The 12426-nt window shown below is 33.8% G+C and overlaps 2 long non-coding RNA genes across 2 annotated transcripts; both read right to left on the bottom strand.

Annotated features, from left to right (window-relative positions):
• On the bottom strand, positions 1-471 carry LOC128183019 (uncharacterized). Its single transcript, XR_008243514.1, has 2 exons — positions 292-471; positions 1-68 (listed from the first exon to the last, which is right to left on the bottom strand). It is a non-coding gene; the product is annotated as an uncharacterized LOC128183019 (long non-coding RNA).
• Positions 472-8204: 7733 nt separating this feature from the next.
• LOC128186010 (uncharacterized) lies at positions 8205-8675 on the bottom strand. The gene is made up of 2 exons (XR_008243875.1): positions 8496-8675; positions 8205-8272 (listed from the first exon to the last, which is right to left on the bottom strand). It is a non-coding gene; the product is annotated as an uncharacterized LOC128186010 (long non-coding RNA).
• Between the last annotated feature and the right edge of the window lie 3751 nt (positions 8676-12426).

Genomic DNA, 12426 nt, shown 5'->3' with positions numbered 1-12426 from the left:
TATCTGTATGGTTCGTTTATTCGTATCCGGACACAGTGACTTTAAAATTTGCAATGTATATTTAAGCCCTGAAATATCATAAAACAATAATATAATTTATATCAAAATATAACATTAGTACAATATATATGTATTTCCATCAAGATAATATTTTTACATTATCTTACTATAATTGTACTTTAAACATTTAGCGGGAGGTAACTCTTATAATGTACATGAATTACATTTCTCCAAAATAAGTCATAAAATATATTAATCAGATTAAAAAAATATTCGAAAACACTTTCTCACCATTCTATGGGAACAGGCTCATAATACGTACACCGATTGCGTGGTGAGATTAAATTGACATTGACTGATTCTGTAATTCGAACAAAATAATTCTAAAAATATTTATTACTGAAATATAATCTAATTGATCTTATAAAAGACCAATTTAATCAAATATCTGATCATCATAAAATTCTTATATACAATTGATTTGAGAATCAATTAATACTATAATAAATAAACCAAATATTGATCTTTATAATCAACACTGTATTCCATATAAAAAATATCTTTTCATTCTCATTAGTTTGTGATCATGGACTTAATTAATGTTTTCTGCAATTTATAGGATAATCAATTTATTAATAGTAAGTGTTATAGGATATTAGTATACTTAGTATAACTTACCAGAAAAAGAGTAAGGTCTGGTCCAAAATTAAATTACTTCTCTATATAAATATATAGTCTGTTCTGGTCAATGTCCAGACAAAGATTGTCAAACTTGGCGGTAAAACACATAAAGCAAAATATAAAAACCAACCAAATTCAACCTGACACAAACAACCAATAAAAACCAAGATCACAAATATCCACTGACCAACTCATGATCAAGTACTGCCCTAAGGGTATATGTACATGTGTATGAATTAAAAGAAAGGGTGGATCTAACTTTTTATACGTGTACTGTTTAGATGTATTAATTACAATGACTTTATTTATTTATAATACAATAACTTTATTTATTTATTCAAATCAACAATTTTCATACTCTTACACTCTCCCCCCGGTCGCAGAATGACTTCCACGTCATTCAACTCGGAAGCTGCATATATCTGAAAAGTAACATGGCATAAAATACATATATTTACAATTTAAAAAAATATCATGTATTAGAATATGTAGAAGCAGACACAATGTTAAGTAAAGCCATCTGGCATCTACTTTGGTCAATGTATCGTAGTGAACCATCATTCATCAACCCTTTCACAAATACTGCTCTTTGTAGCCAATCTGGTTGTGTCTGGTTCATCATGACAAACTCCTTTGTCCATGCTGGCATTTTTCTTTGTCTGGTAGATCTTCTTGGGGCTGGAGTAGGTGTATCGTCATTTTCTCTGGAAGGCATTTCATCTTCAGAATCATCAGATTCATTGATGTCATCATCAGTGCTATCAACATCATGGATGATATTCTCATCATCATCATTATTGTTGACATCATCCTCTGGTTCATCATCATTGATGATCTCTTCAGGTTGATTCTCAGGCTCTCTATCCTGATGGGAAGCGTCCTCCCCTGAACCAGCTGCTGAAGCTTCCTCAGTTGTAGATTGATCGTCATCATCTAAACTGGGAGTAACTTTGGAATTTTCATTTTTAAATGCAGAGTTATATACATAAGAAAATTCACTGTCACTATCAGAATCATTCTCAGTAATAATGCTTACTGGTTCTGCCTTCCTTCTCTTTCTAGGAGTAACTGGAGGAGGAGAAGTACTTCTTGGAAGCTTTGTTCCGATAGGTAGAAGCAAATTTCTATGAAGAACTCTAGTTCTTCCTTCTCCATCCTCACGTCTGACTTTATAAACCGGAATGTCATCATTTGCTTTCGCTAAAATGACATAAATATCATCTTCCCATTTATCAGCAATTTTATGTTTGCCATCGTATGCCACTTTCTTGACGAGAACTCTGTCACCTTCCTCTAAAGTGATGGCTCTTGCTTTTATGTCATAACGGCATTTCTGGTTCTGCTGAGAAGATTTTATTGCTGTTTGTGCCTGTCTGTAAGCATCTTGCAGTCTTTGTTTCAGCTCGGATATGTACTTAGTTGTACACTTATCCTCAGAATGGCTGCTGGAAAATCCAAAGACCACATCTACTGGCAAAACTGGTTCTCTTCCAAACATTAGATAGAATGGTGTGAACCCAGTTGTATCGTGTCTAGTAGAGTTGTATGCGTGAACCAGTGTGTTAATATGCTTTTTCCAATTAGCTTTCTGAGCGTTATCTAATGTTCCTAGCATTGATAATAATGTCCTATTGAATCGCTCTGTAATACCATTACCCATAGGGTGATATGGCGTTGTCCTGGATTTAGAGATGCCAAATATGGAGCATAATTCCTTAATGATGTTGCTGCAGAAATTTGTCCCTTGGTCCGAATGAAGTTTAGCTGGAATCCCGTAATGAACAATAAAATGGTTATAAATAGCTTCTGCTGTTGTTTTGGCTGTTTGGTTCTTGGTTGGCACGGCAATTGAATATCGTGTGAAATGATCGGTTATGACTAAAATGTTTTGTATTCCTCCTTTCGATGGTTCAAGAGTGAGATAGTCCATGCATACAAGCTCTAGTGGCTCTGATGTTCTGATGTTGACCAATTCTGCTCTCTCATTGCTGGTCTTGCTCTTAATGCATCTTTCACAGGAGTTGATCCAATCAGAAACATCACGCTGCATCTTTGGCCAGTAAAATCTTTGCCTAATTAAGGAGAGAGTCTTATCTCGCCCTAAATGACCCATCTTGTTATGTAAGTATTCCAAAACAGTGGGATACACTGATGCAGGAATTACATATTGCTGATGAGTATTGTCATCTACTTTGACTTCTCTGAGTAAAATACCATCTTTTACTCTAAGTTTGGCAAAGTTCCTGTGGTAAACAAAATCATCTTCAGTAATGAGTGTCTCTCGTTTGGGTCTAATACATTCCTGTACCTTGTTTTTCCAAAAACTAACAGTAGGATCTGTGTTTTGGATTTCCATGATATCCAAATACTTTCCAATATCTGTACAAGGTTGTACTTGGTTGCAAATAGCATCATCTATAGCAAGAGATTCTGCATATGGCTGTCCAGTTGCAAGCTGGCAAATTGCCTTAATTGTGTCACTAGATACTGTTTCCACTTCCTTTAATCTGGATAGTCTATCTGCATCTATATTTGTTTTCCCTGGTTTGTAGATGATCTTGAAATTAAATGAAGCTAATGCTGAAATCCATCGATGTCCAGTTGCATCCAATTTTGCTGAAGTTAAAACATAGGTAAGGGGATTATTGTCGGTGTATACTACAAATTCTTTGCCTTGAAGGTAATCTGAAAATTTTTCTGTGACTGCCCATTTAAGTGCCAAAAATTCCAGTTTGTGAGTAGGATAATTCTTTTCAGATCTACTCAATCCTCGACTAGCATATGCTATAACTCTATCCATTCCATCCTGCTCCTGATATAGCACTGCGCCTAGTCCTGTCTGACATGCATCGGTATGGAGCTTAAAAGGTTTGTCGAAGTCTGGGTAACCTAGGACAGGTGGTGATGTAAGTTTCTGCTTAATGAGGTCAAATGATGTTTGCTGTTCCTTCTCCCACCTCCACTTTGGATCAACTTTCTTACTTCTTGATTTTTTTCCTGTGGCCATGATATCTAATAAAGGTCTTGCAATTTTAGAGAAATCATGAATAAATTTTCTATAGTATCCTGCAAACCCTAAAAATTGTCTTACCTCTTCAGGATTCTGTGAAATAGGCCAGTTTTTAACTTTAGCAAGTTTATCAGGGTCTGGCTCAACCCCATGCTCGGACACAATGTGTCCTACATATTTAACCTTCTTCATAAGTAAGGAACACTTTTTGGGAGAAAGTTTAAGCCCATAATCTCTAATTCTCTGGAAAACTTGCTGAAGGCGATTAAGATGTTCCCTGAAAGATTTAGAAAATATGATTAAATCATCTAAATATATAAAACAAATTTTTAGATGAAGGTCGCCTAAACATTGCTCTTGAAGACGCTGATAGGTTGCAGGGGCGTTTGCAAGGCCGAAACTCATGCGGTTAAATTCATAAAACCCAAGTGGACCAACAGTGAAGGCAGTTCTCTCCTTATGCTCCTCTGCAATTTCTATCTGATGATAGCCGGACTTCATGTCTAATACACTGAAGTAGGTGTTACCTGAAAGAGAATCTAAAATCTCTTCTATTCTAGGCAGAGCATAATTATCTTTGATAGTCCTAGAATTAAGATACCTATAGTCTATACATAGCCGCAAGGATCCATCATGCTTTCTAACTAAAACTACATTAGATGAAAACGGAGAATGAGATGGTCTGATAATGCCTGCAGCTAGTAAATCCTTGATGTGAGTACGGACTTCCTCAACCAATGCTGGTGGTACTCTCCTGTACTTCTGCTTAAAAGGTATCTCATCAAGGAGTTCAATTCTGTGCTTCACTTTGTCCGTTGTACCTATGTCTGTTGCTCCTGTTGAGAATATATCCCTGTAAGAATTCAACAAATTCAAACAGTCCTGTTTTTCATCTTCTCCAATATCATCTGGGAGTTGAATTTTGGATATAATATCCTCAATTTGCTCTGAGCTTGACAAAGAGGGTTTCTCAACTGTTGTGTCCTCAATAGCAACAGGCTGTATTTCGCAAATCACTCCTTTTGGGGATATTGAAATAGTCCTGGTTGTTATGTTGTTGATGGTAACAGGCATTGTTTGACACTCTTCATACACATACTGATGCAGTGTAGCTTCTATGTCTACATCAGATGGAATGCAGGATTTTTCAGATTGCTGCATCATGACAGTTACTTGATGATAAGGAATCTTCTTATCCAAGTATCCAAGAATGGTCACATGACTGTTCGGAGGGATGATAACTCTATCTGTCTCAGCACTCTTTACTAATCCTAATACATAACCATGTCTGTGTAACTCCCTCTCTCTCAATGCAATGCATCTGAATGCTAAATACCATGGTGTGTAAATGGCTGCATCCTGCAGAAATCTTGAGCCAAACTCCTGTTTTGTCACATCCATCAGGTTCTGTAAGATGTTTGTTCCTATAAGCACTGGTACATGTGCATTATAATTGCTCTTGGGAACAACTAAAAACAGACAATCACTTAATTTGTTCAAAGATGGAATACCAAATGGTGTTAAATCAACACATACATAGCCAAGATAGGGCATCAGTTGACCATCCGCACACTCTATATTGATAACGTCATCCAGTGAATGAAGCTCTACATCTGAAAGGTACTGATTATAAAATGCTTCGCTTAGAGTGGATACTGTTGCTCCTGTATCTAGAAGAGCTGTACATTGTACATCATTGATGGCCACTGATATTTCATTTGGTTTTCCAATTAGTTGTTTTTCTCTGGGACTCTTGATCCTCTCGCCAACCCCTTGTCCCCAGGTGCTGACGTGTTGTAGTTTAAAGCCTGGCGCCTGTGGTTGACTAAAACTCTGCATCCCACAGCGATATGGCCTACCTGTCCACATCTATAACAAGTAGGGGGTTCTCTTACCCTGGAACTCTGAGGTTCCTTAGCAACATCTGTACTTTGGGGCTGAGGAAATCTGGGATATTGCCTATATCCTCCTCTGTATCCTCTTTCCTGTCTGCCTCTCTGATATGGTTGTCTTGGTGCCCTATAAGGCTGGGGCATAGGAGCATAAGAATACTCTTTTTCCTTCATACTTCTGACCTCAGTGGTTAACTGATTAATCTTAGCTTCTATGCTATCGAATCTGTCAGCTGACTGATCTTTCACTATTGCAGCTTTTGCTGTAGCTGATTTCTTTTCTGTAGTTTGTGGATGATGTTCAATCTCCAATTTTCTCACAGATGTTCTCAATTCATCGAATGATTTGCATTTATCATATAGATGTCCACATATATCTTTAAGTGAAGGTCGCAGTCCCTTAAAGAACATGGTTCTTAGCATCTCCTCGAACTGACTACGGTCAATGAGGTTTTTCTGTATGGCCTTATTCAGAATATCCTCCAATCTACAACTCCATCTCGCACATTCCTCATCCTCTCTCTGTCTAGCACTGTAAAACTCTGACAGAATGTCCTCTTTTTCAGCCACTGTGCCATAAATACTGTCTAGCTTCTGTATAATTGAGGATATTCGTGCTCCTGGTCCAAGATGCATGACCACTCGACTTGCTTCTCCCTTAAGTGAGCGTCGTATAGCATGATGAATGACATCTGGACTATAAGACTCATTATAGAGACATTCCACCTCATATCTCCAAACTTCATATGTGGCATCATTCTTAGAATCTCCGGAGAAAAATGGAATTTTAGGGAACTGACTAGGAGGTAGAGATTTATCAGGTCGTGGAGAAGCAGAGGCAGTATCAGTACTTACAACCTCTTCCTTGATCTTCTTCTCCTGAACAGCAGATGACATCCATGATAAAAAATCTTCAGCTGAATCAGCTTTTGGTTTCATCTTTAGCTGCTTGAGTGCAGATACCACTTTGGCTATCTCCTCTGTTGACATTGATTCCTCAGTGTCTGACATGGTGCTAAATTGTATGATTGTAGCTAACACAAGTAATATTGAATATATCAAAGAAAATTCACACAAGTTCATGCAATAATACAATGCATGTATCCAAGTAGATGTTGGTATAAGCAAATGAGTAACTAAATTTCACACAGAATAACTTTCTGCAAGAAATGGCAAATTCAGCAATGTAAATTGTTTTAAATCAGGAGGGTAGTTCAAAATGAACCATAAATAATTTGGACAGTATGCAAAAGGCACAATAAATTATTGCAAGCAACAGCTGATAATGTTTCTTTAAGTAAATGAATCAAAGAAATAAATAAGTTCTACCTGAAAGATAAGATTCAGTTCAAATATAAAGATGACAATAAACAAATGATGAAAGAATTCAATAAATCTTTTCTATATTGAAATAAACGAGAAAAAATACCGAGATGAATGGAAACAGCGAATTTCCTCGATTACACTTTGTTTACTTCCGGTGAAACGCAATTATTACGGAAATCGAGCCCGATTAGATTTTTTTTAAACGGCAAAAACCGAACCCGATGATTTTTGAACGGCGAAAACCGAACCCGATGATTTAGATACGAGTAGAAATAATATGAACAGTGGAGATCAAGCTTAAAACTAAATTAAAGGGGAAATTACTTAAATGTGTGTTTTAAATACTGTGTATAGCTATCAAACAACACAGAAACCACTTAGACTGATACTACTACAACTCTGCGACAGAAAACTTGTTCAACACTGAACTCGTCCTCAAAATAAACAATGATGCAAAACCAACTCAATCAACCGACAAAGTAGTCCAAATCTCACGTCAGTCTCGTCAATAAACTGTCAAGTCTTGAAAGTATACAGCAAATAGTTTTCTAATTAGCTTTTATAACGTTAATTAGTATATTTGGAAATACAAGGGAAAACAATATGGGTTGTGCGCAAATTGTTAATGTTTTCACTTACACTGCAGTGTACCCACACTTCCTTTCTTGCTATTGTTGTTCTTAATTTCAAATTCAAATGATCAATACACAATAAAGGGCAAAAATATATCTCAACAAAAAAATGGTTTAAGGATTGTGGCCAAACGCAACCCTGTCTCATTCAATATTACACAGGTATTTAAATCCGGATAACTTATACTAAAGTGCACTGTCAAACTAAAGAAATCACAGATTTACATGCTTTGTGGTATACCAATTCTTTCAACAGTTTAATGAATTATGATAAATCAAGACTTGTCTACCTTGAGGTAAAGTGTGCATACATGCGCGCACACAAATTATTAATGTCAATATGGTGCACCAAAGTCTTATATCGATACGACTCACCAGGTGAGATACACAGTTTGTTTGCACGTGTTGTACTCTGTCCGTGGGTTGAACAGCTGATCCTAGGAATAACAATAGATGCGCGGATCCCAGTCAATTTAGGAACACAGGCGCGGAACACTAGTCATGGTTCAATAGGAATACACTGGCAGTGGTCGTCATGGTTCACAGTTCACTGGGTATAGGGTTGGTGAAGTCTTTCCAGCTCCAATTACATATAAAGTCACTGTGTCCCAACGTGGGCGCCAAAATGTTACAGTCTTTGTTTATAATAACTGACAACAAAGATATCTGTATGGTTCGTTTATTCGTATCCGGACACAGTGACTTTAAAATTTGCAATGTATATTTAAGCCCTGAAATATCATAAAACAATAATATAATTTATATCAAAATATAACATTAGTACAATATATATGTATTTCCATCAAGATAATATTTTTACATTATCTTACTATAATTGTACTTTAAACATTTAGCGGGAGGTAACTCTTATAATGTACATGAATTACATTTCTCCAAAATAAGTCATAAAATATATTAATCAGATTAAAAAAATATTCGAAAACACTTTCTCACCATTCTATGGGAACAGGCTCATAATACGTACACCGATTGCGTGGTGAGATTAAATTGACATTGACTGATTCTGTAATTCGAACAAAATAATTCTAAAAATATTTATTACTGAAATATAATCTAATTGATCTTATAAAAGACCAATTTAATCAAATATCTGATCATCATAAAATTCTTATATACAATTGATTTGAGAATCAATTAATACTATAATAAATAAACCAAATATTGATCTTTATAATCAACACTGTATTCCATATAAAAAATATCTTTTCATTCTCATTAGTTTGTGATCATGGACTTAATTAATGTTTTCTGCAATTTATAGGATAATCAATTTATTAATAGTAAGTGTTATAGGATATTAGTATACTTAGTATAACTTACCAGAAAAAGAGTAAGGTCTGGTCCAAAATTAAATTACTTCTCTATATAAATATATAGTCTGTTCTGGTCAATGTCCAGACAAAGATTGTCAAACTTGGCGGTAAAACACATAAAGCAAAATATAAAAACCAACCAAATTCAACCTGACACAAACAACCAATAAAAACCAAGATCACAAATATCCACTGACCAACTCATGATCAAGTACTGCCCTAAGGGTATATGTACATGTGTATGAATTAAAAGAAAGGGTGGATCTAACTTTTTATACGTGTACTGTTTAGATGTATTAATTACAATGACTTTATTTATTTATAATACAATAACTTTATTTATTTATTCAAATCAACAATTTTCATACTCTTACATTATGTTTCTTTTTACTATGTGTTTGACTATGCTCGATATACGTATTAATAATATTAGTATTCTGCAAAATATTTAAAATTATAATACACTTTTAGGCGGTTTTTAAACGGACCTAGACATGATTTGAGATCAAACTTTTATTCTTATTTTTTATGTTTAAAATGGTTTACTTGTGTATTTTAAACAATGATGTTAGAAATGCATTCTAATTAAAATTAGACCTTCCATCTCACTCTCTATTATACATTGTTATCGCGATAACCATACATAACAGAGGGCGAGATGAAAAGTCAAATTTTAATTAGATTGTTAGAAATCAAGTCATAAGAGAGATACAGAGGTAAGAATTCATTGTTTTGTAAACAAAGCTCGAGTCTTATATTTGTCATGAATAACCTAAAGAAATATCCATTTCTTTGCTAAAGTGGCTGATGAAAAACAAGATAAACGGATTCAATGTGTTCATACATGTAATAACTATTATTAACAAAAAAGCAACATTTTATTGAAATTCATACCAATTAACACGTACGTAAACAGTTACAAGACTATATAGATTTGTTTACAACAAAGAATTTTAAACTCTGTATCTTACACTTGCATGTAACTCGATATTTGACCATTGAATACTGACGAGGCGTTAAAAATACCAATTTATGCATTCTAGACTTTCAAATAAAAAATTGAAAATAGTCAGATTTTAAATGTTGCGAACAATTTGATATTTATTGAAGTCGTACATTTCATGTATTCCTACGCCAGCGTTCAATATAGTCTCGTTCAACCAGACGCTCGGGTGTCTCTGTAAATCTCATAGAGTCTCTCTTGCTTGTTGGAGATTTACGGATACAGCTGAGAGTCTGGTTGAACGAGAGTAGAGTTCAATTTTGCTTGGATCCATACAATTTCTTATAAATATTTTGATTACTAATACGTAGTTTGATGGAATAATTTTTTGAATATTACACAACATGATTGATATTGGATTTTCACGAAATTCCTGTAGGATTCATATTATAAAAATGTGCGTAATTCAAATACTTAGAGGAATTTACTTGCCATGCAAAATAACATAGCGTTGATTTCAAAATAAATAACAATCGATAAAATCAACTCCCGTCAGTACTTCAGTACTTTGATTTCTTATAACGTTTTTGTACTTCTTTTTAATAATAATTAAGAGTATCAAAAGTATCCGTACATTTACTATTTTGAACAGTGTTCTGTGTCCAGTTCAACATACTTTAACTTCTATTTTCAATGACTTTAGACACCCAGACAAAAGCGAATCAATCACAGATCGTCATTAAAATGCATACAGCTGTTAAAAACTCATTTGGTTATTCCCTTTTGAAAGTACTTACCGTCGATTTTCTCATCACTTTTAAAAATATTTTTACGGGAAAACCTCCCACAAGAGAAAACGATTCAAGATGCATATTTGGTGCTCAGCGATACAATGGTACAATCCTCATAAAACACTCTGTATTTACACATCGAACAATATAAAAAGAATAGTGGCATATTACTGCCAAGTTTAATTAATGTCCACACTCAAGAGGATAATGTCAACATGCACAGTATCTTGATATTTCACCTGTAAAACTAAGAAAAAAATTCATTAAATTTCGTACATCAAACCATCGTTTTCCTGTAGAGACAGGCAGATGGTATAACATTCCTTTGAATGAGAGGTTATGTCTTTTGTGTAATAAAGGTCTCATTGGTGATGAATTTCATTATATTTTAGAATGTTCGGCACTAGAAGAAATAAGGAAAAAATACCTAAACACAAAATATTGGAAAAGACCAAATTTTTTTTTTAATTTTCTGAACTCATGACTAATTGCAATTGTAAATCGCTAAGAAAATTGTGTGTATTTATTTCAAATATTTTTGATGCTGTCTGCTCCTCTTAGTTGTTTTCCTATTATGATCCTTTATACCAAAATCTTTCATAAGTAGTGATTCTATAGTCTGTCCTTTTTTATTTATATGTTTTCCCTGTATGAAAATATACCTGTTTGTATGTACTTCTGACGATTTGTACTTGTGTGTATTATATATATGTTCCTCTTGTATTAAATTATTTGGTTTGAGCGAATAAACTGAACTTGAACTTGAACTTGAACATGCATGAAAATTTTGCTGACATACAATTTACTGATCAATTTAGACACTCTGTTCAAAATTGTTTTATTTACTTACTTACGCCAATGATATTGTACCTCACACATGCAAGATATAACATACTTATGTTGGGATGCGACTTCATTCTGTCAACATGCGACTTATTTATGAAGACATGCAAGTAAATTATGTCAAAATGCAAGATATGTATGTTCAAATGCAAGAACATTATGTAAATATGCAACCTAATGACAACTCCATCCGATATAACTTTAATATGTTCAAAGGCAGTATTTTGGGATAAGGCATAATTTAACTACTGGCAAATTGACGAATATAAGTTGCACTTTAACATGAATAACTCACATGTTGACATAAAATAAGATGCAAGTCAAAATTATTTGGCTGCATTTTGCATATTTGATGTCAGATACTGGCATAAGTGAATAAATTTACTCATCTTCGAATACAATTCTCTGCAAAATCGTAATTTGCATCTAGACACGATTAAATTACAAGTAGACAGATAATTCTCTGTGTTTTGAATGTAGACATTTTTTTTTTTTTTTTTTTTTTTTTTTTTTTTTTTTTTTTATACATGTGAACGTTATTATCTGCTGCAATAAAGAAAATGACACTTTAATTGAACACAAAATTTAAATGAAAAATTTTAAAATTAAATTTGACTTTGAATAAGCTTGTTTTAGACATAAAAAAGAAATGCGATATTAAAGGGCAATGTAGTTATGTTATGATGTGTTGAATTTCTTTATTTCAACTGGAATAAACTATTCATACCGTATAAAGGAACACAAATAATTGCCAAATATATTTGAAGCATTTTCTCTCTCCTTTTTTAAAAACAAAACTTAGATTTATAATTTGTATTGAATACGAATTATATAATATAAACTTTTCTGGTTTTAATAGGTTTTTTTTTCTAATTAAATCATCATTACCAAATAATATAAGAAGGATAACTCAATTTTGTTTTGTTCACACATCATTATACCAAGCATGTTTTAATATTATGTTGATATACACA

Source organism: Crassostrea angulata, chromosome 5 (assembly GCF_025612915.1).
Source record: "Crassostrea angulata isolate pt1a10 chromosome 5, ASM2561291v2, whole genome shotgun sequence".
Taxonomy (NCBI): domain Eukaryota; kingdom Metazoa; phylum Mollusca; class Bivalvia; order Ostreida; family Ostreidae; genus Magallana; species Magallana angulata.
The sequence above is the reverse complement of the archived record's forward strand: the minus strand, read 5'-3'. Positions and strand labels throughout refer to the sequence as shown.